This window comes from Mus caroli, unplaced genomic scaffold (genome assembly GCF_978045245.1).
Source record: "Mus caroli unplaced genomic scaffold, Mus_caroli_1 scaffold_1, whole genome shotgun sequence".
NCBI classification, from domain to species: domain Eukaryota; kingdom Metazoa; phylum Chordata; class Mammalia; order Rodentia; family Muridae; genus Mus; species Mus caroli.
The window spans coordinates 83,420,002-83,437,940 of NW_028227256.1; the positions used below are offsets into that span (position 1 = coordinate 83,420,002).

Consider the following 17,939-nt stretch of genomic DNA (forward strand, 5'->3'; position numbering starts at 1 on the left):
GAGCTGAAGGGGTGTGCAATCCTATAGGAGGAACAACAATATGAACTAACCAGTACCCCCAGAGCTCGTGTCTCTAGCTGCATATGTAACAGAGGATGGACTAGACAGCCATCAATGGGAGGCGAGGCCCTTGGTCTTGTGAAGATTCTATGCCCCAGTATAGGGGAATGCCAGGGCCAGGATGTGGGAGTGGGTGGGTTGGGGAGCAGGGGGAAGGAGGAGGGTATAAGGGATTTTTAGAGAGGAAACTAGGAAAGGGGATAGCATTTGAAATGTAAATGAAGAAAACATCTAAGAAAAAAGAGAGAGAGAGAAATATGCATGAAACTCAGTGGAGACTGTTTCCAGGCTGTTAGGTGCTTTGTTGGGAAAGGAGTATGTGTATAGCTCAGCTACGCAGAGTCCTGCATTGCTAAGTCTTCCTAATGCCTGTATGCCTCACTAGGAGGAGATGCCGACATGGCCCTTGAATTGTATCAATAACCACAGACCTCAGTGAAGTTCAAAGGGATGTAAGATAACACAATAAAGAATATGAACAGAATAACTTTTCTGTGAGAAATATGAATAAAATTTACATATTATATGCTTAACATTCCAAAAAGAGAGACAGAAAAATAGGCCTGGTACCCAGGTGCAAAGTCTGGGAGTTGATAACCTGTTTAGAGTCACAGGACTGGGAAAGGCTACCACGAAATAGAACCCAAAGAGGAGAGTTCCAAGAATAGACTCCAGAGCATGCCGTACTTCCCAGATGCTTCCTAGGCACGGTGGACTTGGAGAAACAGAAATGTAGGCCTTAGAAGAGTTGAAAAAAAGGAAAATGTGAGTTTGTGTCAAGATCTAATCATGTTCTCTGAGCAGTGTTGTCATTTGGGACAAGGCGGAAACTCAGACCACTAGATTGTATTTAGCTGTCAAGTTTTTATCTTTGCCTTTTAGATGTGTTAAGAATTATTCTATGTGGTGACTAGAACAAAAGCCAGATCCCAGTCCATTGAGGAGTGGCTGGGAGGGAGGGAACGTCTAAGCACAGATGTCTGTTTTAAGGACTCTGCTGGGCAGAGAGGGAAGGGGAGCCTGAGAGAAGCAAGATCCTGAAGATGGTTTGGGAATGAGGTGGGAGGCTGGGGCAGTTGGCAAGCCATGGCTGTGGAGCTCTAGAAAACATAGACATTTTTGGACTCTTCTTTGGAAATTACCTTCAGAGCCCGAGGCACATTTTCAACAATGGCAAATTCATCTTTTGAGGGTGAATTTAATTTTTAGAAAGAGTCAAGTTCAGAGCCAAAGGTGGTAAATCAGGTGGGTGATCAAGGTGGGCAATCCAATTTTTTTTAAAGAACTATAATTATAAAGTAGTAAAACTGTTTAGCATGGTGACACTGTGTGAATGAGTGCATAGAGTCCTTTAGCCTGTGCGGACAAACGGTCACCTGTGGAAGCAACTGTCCTTGTTACACAGTTCCCCTCCTCATGCTTCAGTGCAAGTTGCCTGTGTTTCTGTTGCCCAAGGGGTGTCTTAGTGGAATTATCCCAAAGTTTATATATGTGAGAATCAAGTGTTTCAAACTGTGATTGTTTAAACAGTTCTCCTGTGGTCTTTCAGATGTAATTAGAATTCCTAGGATAGGAGTGTTCCCACAAGCATAACAATACTTTAAATGTGTGTTCAATTATCCTTTTCTATAGTCATATTTAATCGTTTCCTTTTGAAATAGTTACTTTGAAAATATTAAATCACTCACACACTCTCAGATGTTTCTCAAACCTAAGGCAGTACTGGGCACATAGTGGGCACTCACTGACACCCCCCTTCCATCTTTTCTGCTCTTGTATTTGACACACAAACCAATGGGGGGAAAATCAGTTCCCTGGTAGATCATCTCTGTTAATAGTTGGCCAAAAAAAAAAAAAAAAAAAAAAAAAAAAAAAACCCAGGGTTAAAAAAAAAAAAAGGTCATAGGCAAAAGTTTGAAGTTTCCTGTAGCCTTGGTAACGTGTTGCTCACCAAAGCACATCCCTTACTGAAAGTCCATTTTATACCTTTTATTCACATGTATTATACTAATCAGTAAACCAGTATGGTAGAACACATTTATGGCTCAGACAAGTGCAGGGTCACACAGCTGCAAGGAACAGAGCAGAAACTTGAATTCAGACCTTCAGGTATGCAGTCCTGGCGTCTCTCACTTCTGATCCTCATGTCTCCACCTTCATGGTCCATGTCTACGATAAAAAGAGCAGTCTGTCCAGAAATGCTTCATCTTCCCTCCCTCACACTGAGAAAATAGAAATTAAAATCTTTTTTACTTCAAATTCCTGCTGGCGAAGAGACTGGTGTTCTTGCATTGTGCTTTATGGAATTCAAATGACGAAAGCAGTAGTTTTAAAGTTGACTTGTTTTTGAAATGGAAACCTGACCTTACAATTCATCCATGCCCTCCCTCTGCCTCCAGCACCTGGAAGGCTCACGCTGCTCCCTGGAGTGGGTGGTGTGGAAGTGGTGACTGTAACATCCTGTCATGGCTTCCTTAATGAGAAAGCATGAGAGAAAGCTATGACAAGTTTGCCATTCTAGGAAACTTTCCACAGCTGCTGCTTTAATTAAAACTTTCTTGGGCCCAATGAACAGAAACCACTAGAGCTCACTTAAGCAGAAAAGGGAATCTGTTTTAAGGCTTCTGTAGTGCCTCCCAACCAAAGGGCAGGGAGCTTAGGAATGCAATGAGGCAGGAACCCAGAAACTTCTTATGGCCTCTTCATGTTCCCTTCACCCAGAGGAACCTCCTTTGCCTCCTGGTGGGAAGATCACTGTGTTGCCCTGGCCCATCCACCCAGAGGCAGACTAGTTTCTCTCCTCCTCATAACCCCACTCTTCCATCTCTCTTTCTCTGTCCCAGTTCTAGACTCTGTGGCAAGGCTCAAACTGTCTCAGCTTGGGTTCAGTTCAGGAGAGGCCTTATAGAGCGAGCAGCCTACATACCCACCATAGCTGTGCTCACTCTGTATTGTTGGTTTTGACTTTTTGAGACAGGCTCATTCTTGTGATACTGGCTGGTCTAGAATTTCTCACTCCTATCTTTCTCAGTCATGCTAATTATTCATTTCCATGCCAGGAATTGGAAACTTTAATTAATTTTGATGTTATAGGGATCAAATACATTAAGAATGGAGAGTTTAGGAGATAGAGAGATAGCTCAGTGGTTAAGAATGTGCACTGCTCTTGTAGTAGAGCTGAGTTCAGTGCCTCTGACCACACTGGACAGCTTACAACTACTGTAACTCCAGCCCCAAGGGATCTGACGCCATCTTCTGGTGTTTAGGGGAACCCGCACTCACATCTGTGTAAACGCTCACAAAGACACAGACATACACAGAATTAAAAATAATAAAAACAAATATTGAAAAAATCTTTTTAAAAAAGAATGTGGAATCTAAAAGTAACATTGGCTTGATTTCTCACTTACCACTTCCTATGTGACCCGTGAGGGTTTATCTGAGCCTTAGCTTAATACATATTCTTTCCCATGTGTTGTGTTGACTTTTAATAATAACATATATAGTACTTGGCTTGGAGACGTGTATCCAATATACTTGATCAAATATAATTTCTTCCTTCTTTCTAAAAATCATTAATATAAAATATCATACGAAAAAGATTTAAGTTGCACAGGGAATAACTCCTTCACATGCCTTCACACTGCCCTCACACTGCTCTCACACTCCTTCACTCTGCCTTCACACCTCCCTCACACTGCCTTCACACTCATTCACACTTCTTCACACTGCCTCACACTCTTTCACACCTCCCTCACACTGCCAGCACACTGCCAGCACACTGCCCTCACACTGCTCTCACACTGCCCTCACACTGCTCTCACACTGCCTTCACACTGCCTTCATACCTCCCTCACAATGCCCTCACATGGCTCTCACACTGCCTTCACACCTCCCTCACAATGCCCTCACATTGCTCTCACACTGCCCTCACACTGCCTTCACACCTCCCTCACACTGCCAGCACACTGCCAGCACATTGCCCTCACACTGCCTTCATACCTCCCTCACAATGCCCTCACATTGCTCTCACACTGCCTTCACATTGCCTTCACACTTTGGTTATAAACCCTCAAAAAAATCTCTAGGAGAACCAGCCCTTCTAAGAAGTGGCTGGAAGCCCCAGGGCATTACCAGACATTGTTTCACGCTAAGAGATCTGCTGGTGCATGAGGTAAAAGCTCAGTTAAAAGCCATTTGTTGGGGCTAGAGAGATGGCTCAGCGGTTAAGAGCACAGACTGCTCTTCCAAAGGTCCTGAGTTCAATTCCCAGCAACCACATGGTGGCTCACACCCATCTGTAATGAGATCCAATGCCCCTTCTGTTGTGTCTGAAGACAGCTACAGTGTACTCATTTAAATAAGAAGCCATTTGTGCCACCTCTAACCTTTGTTCTAAAGGTTGGAATTGATGCAGGTTAGCACACACACACACACACACACAGAGGCACACACTAGAATAAAATAAAGAAAAATGTCTTAGTGAGATGGTTCATTGGATAAAGATGCTGCTAACCTTGCCAACCTAAATTCAGCCCATGGAGTCTTCATAGAGGAAAAAGAGAACTGACTCCCACAAGCTGTTCTCTGACCTTCACACTCAATGCCATGACATGTTTATACTCAATATAACATAAATATAAATGAAGTTATAAAGATGTTTTTAAAAAGAGAATTAATTAAATCACTTCTCAGCCTTTTGGTTAAAATTCAGTGAAAATTTAACTCAGCAAATACTATTTCTGGTATATGCAAACAGACACTAAGAATTAAAAACCATTTAAGTGGGGAAGCAGTCTTTACAGAGAGAATTAAATATAGAAGAGAAGAAAATGAATTTCTACATATTCCTTTCATTCTCTCTAGATGTTTGCACAGAGCTGGTTCACCAAAGTCTGGTGATAGTGAAGGCCACTACAAATGGGGAAGCCTTTTTGTTATCAGTGGCCTACTCCTAACAGCGCAGCCCAGCCACGCCCAGAATCAGATGCAAATGCTGCAGTAGGAGAACAAAGATAACCAGTCTAGTCACCCCAGAAGACACTGGAGACCACTGACTCAGCTGTGTCTTCAGGAGCTTCCAGGTTATATAAAGCAGATAATGGGTAGAAGAGTGAATATTCATCATTTCTAATGTAGTTTTGACCAAACTATAGTCTGATTGATCTTTACAGTTAATCTGGGCGTTGTCTCCTTAGGAAGGGTGCTGATGCATAAGGCATAAATAGATTAAGCTCTTGATCAAAGCAGCCCAGTTTTTGTTTAGTTATCCATGGGCATTTAGTTCGAGCAGCCTCACAGTCCTAATTACAGTCAAGTCAGGGAGACTCTTACATGCTGCACAGCCCTCTAAAGCGAGCTAGAAGCTGCTCAGTGTTGGAGAAAGGGGGCATAATTGAATTCTCTGTCTTAGAGGCTTACTTTTCCCTGATAGTCAAATGCTGAAGCATATAAAAGGAAGAGAAGGGAAGAGACCAGGCATAGATGGTGCTATTTCAGTTGTGGTGGAAGAGCAGTGTAAATTCATGGATGATTCAAAACTTGAAAAGGACCAGGCAGTGGGAGTCAGCCAACGGGGTGGAGGAAGCATGCCTTTTCAAAATGAATGTTTTATTAAGTGGGTGAAGTCTAAAGATGGTGTTCAAGTATCATGAACAGGCTCATTAGGCCCAGCGTAGTTCTGTAAAACACTGAGACCATTGCCAATTCCCATGAATTAAAGTAAGAGGCTTGTACAAGCGATACATACTACATTTTAATGAACTTTGCTCTGCAAATAATGACAACATGGATAATACCCATCCTTAAAACATGAGAATAGATCGACCTGTGCTTTAGGATGAGCAGGAGCTCTGTCGTTACTTTGTTTAGTGAGGAGGCAGACCTGAACCCCTGACACCCAGGCTGTGGGAGGAGCTCCCCGGGCCTCTCCTACTCCAAGCAGAGCTTTCAATACTTCATTCTGCCCAGATCCATATTTGGAAACTCTCTGCACCAAGCAGTAACTGTTAGCATGCTTTCCTCTTGGAAATCTAAGTATTTAACATTAAATCTGCCAGAAATTCATAGCGAGTCCACCTCCATCCCTGCTTTTACTTATGAAACCAGTTCTGAGCAGTGCAGCAGGGTTAGAACCCAGCATGAAAACCTGGAGACAAAAGACAAGGCTTGGTTTTTCTCATTACTGGGAGGAAAAGGTTCAAACTTTTTTTCTCTTGAAATTTCTGAAATATTACTCATTTTAGAGAAAGTAAGAATAGAGTTTCTGGTCATCCTAAAGTATAACTGATAATTATTTTGGTATTTAAAAATATATATCTATGTTGGCATTATTTACAGAGCAAAGTTTATTAAAATGTACTATATATCGCTTGTACAAGTTTCTTACCTTAATAAATGGGAATTGGCAATGGTCTCAGTGTTTTACAGAACTATGCCAGGCCTAGTGAGCCTGTTCATGATGCTTGAACACCATCTTTCCACTTCACCCACTTAGTAAAACATTCATTTTGAGAATACATGTTCCAGGCAGCTCCTCTGCCTCCCAGGAAGAATATTTTGAGGTCTCCCAGTGACCAGGGGATAAAGAGACTTGACAAGAGAGCCCTAGAATGCCTGAGGAGCTAGTCCTTTGAAAGAGTCATTGTTATGGAATCTCCCTTTGAAAGAGACCACTTTATCTTGCTTCTAAGCATCTATAGGACAGACAGCATGTTCTGAAAAGAAATTCAGGGTAGTGTTAAAGGTAATCTAGTATGGATAGTGTGTAATTGGAAGAAGGATAGTTCCATTTTTATGGTTGCCATAACAATCATACAGTTGTACAAAAAATGTGCATAGCTTTTATAGAAGCGAGATGGCAACATTGTGATGATTCTTCTCATATCAGAACAACTGTTTTCAGATCTGAAAAATAGTGTAGCTTAACCCTTCCCCAGTTAGCACAGCATGTTCCCTGAGAACCTTCCAACTTCCTGGCTGTTGAAATGCATTCACACTTGTATTTGCATCTAAGCCTGATAAATGGTTTGACAATTAAGGATGATGAGCCTTTCAACAGCAAGTTCTGAACTCCTGATTTGAGAATTCAAAGGATTGAGGGGGCGGGGATATATATATATATATATATATATATATATATATATATATATATATACGTATATCCTCAAATAGGATGTCTAGACGTAGTTAATTCCTTGACTTTGTTAGTATTCTGTCCACTAGAATTTAAATTCACTATTCCATTTAGTCTCAAAAACAAAAAAGTCATACTAAGATTTGGTTACAATTTCCATTTTATTTTTACGTGTTGACTATGTTGCTTCTGGAACTTGTGAATTGAATTTGTGTAGTATATTTAAGTTAAAATATATCTATCCATACACTACTTTTCAAAAATCTATTCTACCCCCCTCCATTTTTGTATTATTATAGCCTCTCTTAAGGACAAATGCTTGGAATTTGACTCTTTTAGACATACAAATAAATATCCCATTTGATGAAATTTGATATAAAAAATTTATGAGCTTACAATTTCAGTGTAAAGCTGTCAAATTTGGAGTTGTACATAAGATGAAGTTCCTTTCAATATATGTATGTATGTATGTATGTATGTGCATGTGTATGTACATTAATATGTTTTTGAGACAAGATATCACTATGTAGCCCTGGCTGGCCTACAACTTTCTATGTAGACTAGTCTGTCCTCTAACCTACAGAAATCTGCCTACCTCTGCCTACTTCTGTTTCTAGTGCTGATACTAAAGGCATGCACCACCCTGTACAGCAAGATATTTATTCTTAAGTATTGTAACAGGGGTTCATTTGAAACTGGACTTTTTCTTCCCCCACCCCCATCTTTTTGTTTTCTGTTCTTTTTCTGCTGGATGAAACCCTTCCACAGATTTCAATCACCTACCATAGCAATACACTCTGATCTTTCTTTGGATCTTACCTGAACCTGGACAGATCTTACCACTCTATAGCCCATTTCTCCAAACCACCCTCTTCTGTGCCCTCCACTCAACAGGAAACAGCCATAACAGAGACTTTACCCTGCTTACCAGGACAGTGGCGTGAAGGATTGACCCTGGGGTGGAGGTGACAGTACAGATGAAGATGGTATAGCTGAATGTTCAAAATACACACTTAGTTTGTGAACTTGCAATGGAAGAACATTGGCAGACACGTTGTATCTCTCCACAGTGACAGAATTTATGAAATAGCAACAAATTCACAAACTGTAGTCAAGTGATCCTGATTTTTTTTAATAGCCAGCTGAGGAAAACCAGATATTTTTGGTTTTTAGATTTGTTCATTTTTAACTCCAATCTTAATTAGTAATATTAACTATAAGATCACTCAGTAACTGAGTCTATATCTACATACCTATTTACCTATTTTTATCAGTCAATATTCTCAAAGTCCATCTTAAAGTAACCACAGTCTAACATTTTAAGTCTGGATTATAGGGAAAGTACTACCAGAGTAAAAGAGAAAGAAACAAGCTAAGCGGTGGTGGCACACACCTTTAATTCCAGCATTCAGGAGGCAGAATAAGGCAGAGATCTCTGAGTTCCAGGCCAGCCTGTTCTGCAGAGTGGGTTCCAGGACAGCCAGAGCTACATAGAGAAACTCTCTCTCCAAATAACAAAAAAGAGGGAGAAAAAGAAACAGTTGTACAGAGAGCTTGGGATAAAAAGACTTTCTGGGCCTAGGGGAATCATCCACCATCCTCACTCCCATTGGCACATATACACATACTATTTTCAGAACATTGGAAAGCCCAGCTCTTAGGTCATCTGAAACAGGACGTGTGCAAAGACAAAGCTAGCTGTCTTTGCCCTGTCTGTAAGAAGCTCCCTTGGTTGAGTAAGTTTAGTGTCTTAAGAAAAATTCTGGTGATGCACACCTTTAATCCCAGCACTTGGGAGGCAGAGGCAGGCAGATTTCTGAGTTCGAGGCCAGCCTGATCTACAGAGTGAGTTCCAGGACAGCTGGGGCTACACAGAGAAACCCTGTCTCAAAAAAACAAAACAAAAACAAGAAGAAGGAGAAGGAGGAGAGAAGGAGAAGAAGAAGAAGAAGAAGAAGAAGAAGAAGAAGAAGAAGAAGAAGAAGAAGAAGAAGAAGAAGAAGAAGAAGAAGAAGAAGAAAGAGAGGGGGGAGGAAAGGAAGGAAAGGAAAGGAAAGGAAAGGAAAGGAAAGGAAAGGAAAGGAAAGGAAAGGAAAGGAAAGGAAAGGAAAGGAAAGGAAAGGAAAGGAAAGGAAAGGAGGAAAGGAAAGGGGAAGAAGGGGGAAGAAGGGGGAAGGAGGGGAAGAAGGGGAAGAGAAGAGAAGAGAAGAGAAGAGAAGAGAAGAGAAGAGAAGAGAAGAGAAGAGAAGAGAAGAGAAGAGAAACCATGGGGGAAGGTTATGACTTTTGTCCTTATCAAACAAGAGACTCACTTCTTCCTTCATGACATCCTCCCATGGTGCATTCTCGTTGCAGCCTACCCAGACTCCATTGTCAGCCCGATTGCTGTAGTCAGCTGCTCTGCTGTATTTTCTCTGTCTGGGCTCTAATTTCAATGCTTTTTATTTTCTCTCCTTTGCCCTCCCCCACCCCCTGAGAGACTAGCTGGATAGAAACCTTTGTGTGTTCTCAAATTAGTCCTGAACACCTAGAACAGTAGATACCCATTACATATTTGTTGGATGAAAGAACTCTGGCCTTTTTTTCTTGTTTCCAATACCGTCTTCATGTTGATGCTTCATTGGTTCCAACAACTTGAACTTGTTCTTGACAAAAAAAAAAATGAGATTTTATGAAAAGGACTACAATTATACACAATTATAATCCGTTTAAGAAAAAAAAAAAGGAATGGGCATATTTCTTGAGAAGTATCAGGTTTGAAAGGGTCTGTGGTTTAAAGGGAGTCAGTTGATCTTTGTGGCTACAAAGAGACCTAAATGTAGTTTCTCAGCCTATTTTAGTGCAGCCGCCCACCATGCTTTGTAACCTCAGAGCTACCTAAAGTTGAAGGCATGCCTAATGAAGCAATGCACTCTTTTCCCCACTCCCCATCCCAAGGATTCAAGACGTGGGCTGGCTTGGGTTTGGAGACACCAGGGATTACATTTGGGCTGGGGTGAGCTTCCAACAGTAGTGATTCTATGACTGAAGTCTCTGAAGTAATACAGTGACTTTTAGGATATCTATCTACCTACCTGCCTACCTACCTACCTGTCTCTATTTCACATGGATTGAGGATGTAGACCAGTCATAGAGCAGTTGCTTAGGCTCTGGGTCAACAGAGAGAGAGAGAGAGAGAGAGAGAGAGAGAGAGAGAGAGAGAGAGGAGAGAGAGGATGGATAAATGAGAAATTGGTGGGATGATTTAAGTATACAGGGCAGCAAAACAGTGGAAAGATAAAGAATAGAAAAGAAAGGAGAGTTCTCGAAGTGTAATTTGATTTGAGCCATTTAAAGGCTTAAATATTAAAAAATAAAATTAAATCTAAGTACTGAAGAATCTGAAGCAAAAACTTGATTTTAAGTTCAAGGTTAACCTTGATACATAGTAAGATCTTGTCTCAAAAAAAATAGTGATTTATGATAAATCGAATTTAAAAAAAATCAATGATTTTGTAAAGATATAAAAAGGAGGGGAGGAGGGAGAAAGAGAGAGAAGATAGTTTTGGGGCAAGGTAGGTGAGCAGAAACTCCTCTCATTAGACAAGTGCCAGCCAGTCCATACACAATTTTATTACTTATAAAATTATGTTTAAGTGAAAATCATCCAGGAACACTAAAACCGCTAGCTGAGTGGCTGTTTGTGAATAGTATATTCATAAGATATAGAGTGTCTTTTTCCCTGGAAGGTATTTTCTGTGTGTTGGGTAACAAGGAGCTATCAGCTTGGTCTGGCTATGAGTACCTTAATCTATCTACCAAGATGGTCTGACAGTGTGCCTTCTGATAGGATACATGTCTTAGTCAGGGTTTCTATTCCTGCACAAACATCATGACCAAGAAACAAGTTGGGGAGGAAAGGGTTTATTCGGCTTATACTTCCATACTGCTGTTCATCACCAAGGAAGTCAGGACTGGAACTCAAGCAGGTCAGGAAGCAGGAGCTGATGCAGAGACCATGGAGGGATGTTCCTTACTGGCTTGCTTGCTCTGGCTTGCTCAGCCTGCTCTCTTATAGAACCCAAGACTACCAGCTCAGAGAAGGTCCTACCCACAAGGGGCCTTTCCCCCTTGATCACTAATTGAGAAAAATGCCTTAAAGTTGGATCTCCAAACACATACTGCAGTCCAGAGGGCATGGAAAGTTCTGCAGCACTGCTCCTACAGGAGTTCAGATAGGAAGAGAAAATAATCCAGTGCATAAAGGAAGATATGTGGAGGGAAACAGAAGAAGCAAATATGGCTGAATGGTGACCTCTAGGGAGTCGTTCATGGGGAAAGGGGGTTTGGGGATTTGCTGTGAGGCCCAAGCTACCCCAAAACTCATTTTGTAGCCCGGGCTGACTTAAAACTGCTGACCCTCAGCCTTGAGCTACCTTGAGACTCACCTCTGATGGGTCTTTGTCGATCATTTTACAGCTGTTCTTCCAATGTCCCTGAGAATTCAGAGGGAGGAAGGTTATGTTGAGCACATTCTCTGCTTTTAAACCATGGCTCCCCTGACTGGCTCTGGCTTCCTGGCTCCACAGTAGCAGAGAAGCTTGTCATGTGGCATTAGCAGAGCCACGAGGAGTTCAGTGGGTGAGTGAGTAAAAGAATGGAACAGGGAAAAGTCATTTCAGGTGCTTCTGAGTCCCATTTCATCTTTGTCTTATAAAAAAATCAAAGAGCTTAAGAACCACATTCATTTTCAAATATTTGCCAGCTCTTGAGGCTTCTTTTTGTGGAGTCAGAGTTAAAAATTCCTGGCTAGGTAAAAGAGACTTTCCAAGAATGCCATGCCATTTCTCTCTGCCCATAGTATGTCCTCACGAGTGCCACTTCATTACTGACTGGAAGGTAGAAGAACAGGACTGGTGACCTTAGACTTTTATCATTTTTTTTTTAAATCTGGAATTTGACTCAGCATCAGCTGTCAGTAGAACTGAGAGAGAGAATTGGTATTAAGGTTTTGGCAACTGCCATTTTTAAAAGTGGTTGTTGCACCCCTTCCTAGACTAGGAAGGGCAGGGTAAATTTTGAGCTAATGAGGCTGTTACCAGACACTGCAGCACTCACCTGGTGGGCCTCTGTGGCAGTGTTCTCAGGGTGCAGTACCATGGATAAGTACTCTCTTTGTCCCTTTCTTCTGATATGTTTTAAATAAAAACTTTTGCTTTCTCTATTAATCATGACACCATTTAACTAAGAAGGTGTTAGAGTAAATATTTTATTCCTTATCCTATGAAAGTTATTTCTTAGATTTTTTTTCCATTCTCTTTTACCCATTCACCACCGTTGACCCAGATCCTTCCCACCCTCATTGCTTGCTCTTAAGAGGACAAACCCGGAGTCACGGGCAAAGGAGGACCTCTATAAATTTTGTTAATCTGGAAATGGTTCTCAAACCACAGTTTGTAAAACACTATTTTATGAGAAAAGAAGATGGGATGAAGACAGAAAAGGACATCCTTGGAAACAATAACAGTGTGGTGTGGCCACAGGATCCCATGCCAGGAAGTCAGGAGTTCTAATCCTCAATGTGTTTCCCAAGGCACAGTGGCAACATTGAATGGAAAAGTGCTAAAGAGAGCCCTTTGGTTATTTTTTCATTCATCTCTCAAGCAGTTCTTCATTGCATGTATGCTCTCAGTGTTACAGATACAAGTCAATGTCTGCCAGAGCAGGTATTGTCTCTGGCTTGTCACAGTGGTAAGATCTGTACATAAGTAAATAACAGTATATTGAGGACAGTGGCCAGCACCATTGGAGAGGAGCAGGTCACAAGCATGGGTAGAATAGGACAGAGTGTGTAGCTTCCACTCTGTAGAGTCACAAAGATCCCTGAGGAAAGATGGCTCCTGGGTCTCTAAAAGCAAGGTTGGTCTTAGACCTTAGAAACTGGTAGGTAGATTCTCCTTGTACAGAAATAGAACAAACAGTGGTTGAGAGAATATGGGATACAGACAAGCTGGGAATGTGAGATTTAAATAGAGAAGTGTCTGAAAGGCTTTTACTCCTAAGCTGAATTTCTGTTTTATTCTTTAAGGAGCTGCAGAGGGGTTTGGTATTTGCTATCTGCTAATTGATCTGGCAATAACCATGACCTTAAGGAGAAATTTCTGTGATAAGTGGTAGGGGTCATGGCTAAAATCTAGTGAGGTGAATAGTGACGGAGTACTGTGGAGACTAGGCAACTGCTTCTAGCTGAAAGGGGTTAGAGATGGTGGCACCTTGAGGGGACAGAGGAGACAGGATCACCTAGAGGACGTGCAAGACGGAGGAGCAGAAGTCTCTTCTTGCATGTCTTTCTTGGGCTCTTGGCTGGATCATAAGGGAATACAGAGGCTTTTAATTATTCTTCATGTATTTTTTTTTTCTAGAGCCAATGGTTTCAAGTGAAACAGACTGTTTTGGAACTTTACTGTCCCTTTAAAAAGTTCTTCTAGCCCCTCAGTCACGTGCTTTCGGGTTATATAACTAACATTCTGCAGCCTCCTGGAGTCTCATTCTTTCCCTCCCCTACCTGGCACTTTCCTTTCTCTGGGTCAGGTTTAGCTTCTTTCTAACCATTGTTGCGGAACTCTTTAAATATTTGGTCTCACAGGTTCTAAAAGCTGGCAGGCCAGGCTGCTCTCTGCATGTTGTGAGACCAAAGCCTTCCAAAAAGGGGGCCAGTAAAATCTCAAGCATGTTAGCAGAGTGAAGCAGCCTGAGGATGCAGTGCACCCTCCTCCATACCCAAGAGCTCCCAGCCACTGTGGCCCTCACTCACCACACCATCATTGTCATGGCAGGTTCCTGATCATGGAGATGACAGTAGGTTAACTAACTCACTGGGCACTGAGGAGTGTGGCTTATCAGGGGCATGCACTGTCCATTACTGCCTTGATCACCATAGTGGGACTGCAAGTCTAGAGTTCACTCCAGCAAAGCAAATCCTCCTTCGGAGCATTCTAAATTTGATACTATCTAGAAGTTTGTTCTTAGCCCATACTGCATGGCTCTTTGTCCCAGCATGCCCTCAACAGTCCCATCTTAGTATATATGGGTTTATTTGTGCTCCCCAATTTAGCTTTGAGAAGCTTGAGATACTATATATAATGTAATGACATTCTTAAAATTAGGAAATGGGGCAAAACATATCTTTGAATAGAAAAATAGGTAGAAGCTAGAAACCACAACTGTCTTCTAGAAGATGGGTTTTCTGAGTTTCCTGAGTCAAAATAAAGACAGAATCAAAAAGCATAAAATAAAAATAAAGCATAAAAATGTATGCATCTGTGAGATTAGCTCACAGGACTGTTTCCTTGTATTGTACCAACTTTATCCATAAGTATACATAAAAGAACACTGCTTAAACTGGCTCCTGGATCCATCAGCCTTCCTGCAGTTAGCAGCATAGCCCCCTGTTGGCTTCTTACAATGTCTCTCAGGCTGGGCCTATGTGGTGTTAAAGCCTCCTGTAGGTCAAAAGTTATACTGGAGGTCTGTGTAGAATGTCTCATTACAGGCCATTGATCTCCAAAGGCGCTTCCTTGCAGAACCCAACTTCAGGAAGATGCTGGATGACAGGAAAGAGCCAGGGAATGCATCTGGCAAATGCATCTGGCAGGACTGCTGGTACCAACTTAAAAGCACTAAAAAGTCCTGTAATTAGGAGATTGATCCAGCATATATAAATTGAATTTTTTCTTTGATACATTAGAAAATCAACTTGAAGTTATCAGTGTTCTATTAAGAGCATGTAGGAAAGTTCTTCAGTGTTGAGGATCAAGCCTTGAGGAAGAGCAGCTGTTCTTTCACTAAGCTACATCCTCATCCCCTCACACAGTAAGATTTTTAGCATTCTGCCTGTGTTACAACTAACCAACTGTGCTATTGTGTCAAAAAAGTATGCCTGTCCCAATCAAACAATATCTGAATTTATGTAAGTGAATTAATATAATTCTCATGTGCCATGAAATGATTCTCTTTTGATTTGTTTTCAACCATTTAAAAATGCAAAACTGAGGCTGGAGAGATGACTTAGCAGTTAAGAGCACTGGCTGCTCTTCTAGAGGGCCCAGGTTCAATTCCCAGCATTCATAATGCAGCTCACAAGTGTTTGTAACTCCAGTTGTAGAGGATCTGACACCCGCTTTTGGCTATGACAGACATCAAACATACAAGTGGTGCACCTACAAACAAGCAGGCAAAGCACCCATCAAATAAAATAAAAATTAAAAATTAATAAAATGCAAAAGCTGATGTTGGCTTTCAGGCTATTTACAAGCAGGTGGCAGGCCTTACTAATCCTTGATTTTCACTTTAACTTAGACTTTACGTTCCTGCCTTAAGAGCAGATAAAAAAGATTATGGTGAAATAAACTAGAACTTTACTCAGAAAATAACTGTGGGAGAGCAAGGGGAAAAAAGCCATTTACAAACTAACCACAAAAGTTGTACTGTATTGCTGATGACTGGGTCTGTTTCAGGCTGGAAATGTTCTCGTAGGCATTAACATTCATTCATTGTGTTCTTAGAAATGAATGCCCCAGAGCCTCTGGAGAAATTTACAAAGATACAACTTACTAGTTAATCCTCCAAGTAAATTAATAAGCCATGCCCCACCCAAGCTAACAGCATTTTTTATTTTGACCTTGAAGGACTTTCTTTCAGCATCTTATGATGTCATTATGATGAAATAAAAGGACCACAGCATCCCTGCTACCCCGTGTGACACGTCAGCTTTAGTTGCACAAGTACTTTTTATTGAGTACTCAGTGTTCATAAAGCATTTGACTAGGTTTTATGGAGGAGACAAAACTGAGCAAGGAGCAGTGTATCCTTCCTTTACCTTGTGAACTAGGTTTGAGGTCCTCCCCATTGTACAGTTTATTACTGTATAGTGAGAATCAACTTAATCCTCCTGGGGCTTTCTATTACTACACATCCAATGTTTCATTTTATACAGTCAGAACGGCTAAGATTTAAAAACTAAATGAATGAATGAATGAATGAATGAATAAGTAAAGGAAGCAAATGCTAGCTAGCGTGGATGGAGGAACGGGGAGCTCTTTGCTGATGGTGGGGTTGCACACTACCTCATTCACTATGGAGATGAGTGTGGAAGCTTCTCAGCAGGCTAGATGTAGATCTACCACATGGTCCAGCTCTACCACTCCTGGGCAGATTTCCCAGGGATTCTCTGTCCTTACTGCAGAGAAAACTGCTTATCTGTATTCATTATTGCTTTATTCACAACAGCCAGTAATGGGGAAGAGCCTAGAAGACAGTGAATTAATGAATAGATAATGAAAATGTAGTAATATACACAATGAAATATTAAGCTATAAAGAAAAATGAAATTATGAAATTTGCAGGCAAGTGGATGAATCTGGAAATCATTTTGGTATAACCCAGTCCCTTGTAGACAAATGTTATATGTTCTTTCTTATATATACATTTTAGCTTTGGATCTTTAGATATGTGTGTTTAAATTAGAGTACCCATAGAAGTCAAGAAACTAGTAAAGGGGTCCTGAGGGGAAGATTTCAAGGAAAAGGAGAGAGAATACAAGTACTGGAGAGTAGGGAAAGGGAACAGTGGAACAGGCAGGGTTAAATGAGAGTGCTGGGAAAAAGGCTGGACAGATGACTCAGTGGTCAAAACAGAGGACCAAAGTTTGTTTCCAGCATCATGTCAGGTTGCTCCCAGCTGTCTGTAATGGCAGCTTCAAGGGGTCCAATGCCTTCTTCTGGCCTCTGTTGGTACTACATTCATGTAATACACTAATACACTCCGGCATACATAATAACATCAAATAAATACGTCTTTTTAAAAATGGGGTAGATGTTAGAAGGACAGGGTAGAGAAAGGAATATGGGGAAGAATAACAGACTTTTGAAAATGCCATATGGAAACATATTACTGTAGAATATGCATGTACATATATACATAGATAGATAAAAAGAGTTGAAATGAAGTTATTCTAGACCCTCCTCCACATACAAACATTAAAGGCTCATTGCTCTTGGTCACCTCCAGAATTCATAGGACTTGGGAGATCAAGCGAGTATCAACCTGGAAGCTTCATTCCACTGACTACCTGTGGGTATAAGGATAAATTTTTCAAATGTAGTTAGGGATTATGCTGGTTTAGTAGATCCTGACTTCACTATCCATAGATAGTTAGGTTTCTAGTACTAGGCATGCTTTCTCTCTAGTTGATGGGCCTTGGTGCTCAGTTAGAGAGCTCTTGTTTACCATCAAGCTATACATGCCATTACTGCACCCTTAGTGTTATCTTGCCATGATGTTCATTGTTGTTGTTTATATGCATCATAACTTCCTCTCCTGTGGGCTCACTGACGGTAAGATAGAAATTCCTCGATCTCTACTGCTCTGTGCAGTAGGCAACCTACACACCTACATGCTGTATACCCATATAGCTAAATAGGACTTTTGCTTGCTTCTCTTCCTTGGAAACTTGCATAATGCCCTCTGGTATAATGAAAGCTAGTCCCAGAGAGGAGGTTTTCCAGTCAGATCCAGCTCAGGTCCTCTTAGTCCTATCTGAAGTATATAGTGTCTTCAGCTTGCTGTGGTGTATGTATAGAAGTCATAGCAAAATTTTCACGGGTAGATCCTCCCCTTCTACCTTGTTGAAGCAGGGTCTCTCTTTTTGTTTCTGTCATACTGTGTACCCCAGGCCAGCTGACCCATGAGCTTCTGGGCAGTTCCA

The 17,939-nt window shown here is 41.3% G+C and overlaps 1 protein-coding gene across 3 annotated transcripts in view; it reads left to right on the forward strand.

The window, feature by feature from the left end:
• Positions 1 to 17,939, forward strand: part of Dis3l2 (DIS3 like 3'-5' exoribonuclease 2) — a 357,736-nt gene that overhangs the window by 226,165 nt on the left and 113,632 nt on the right. The window lies entirely within an intron of this gene.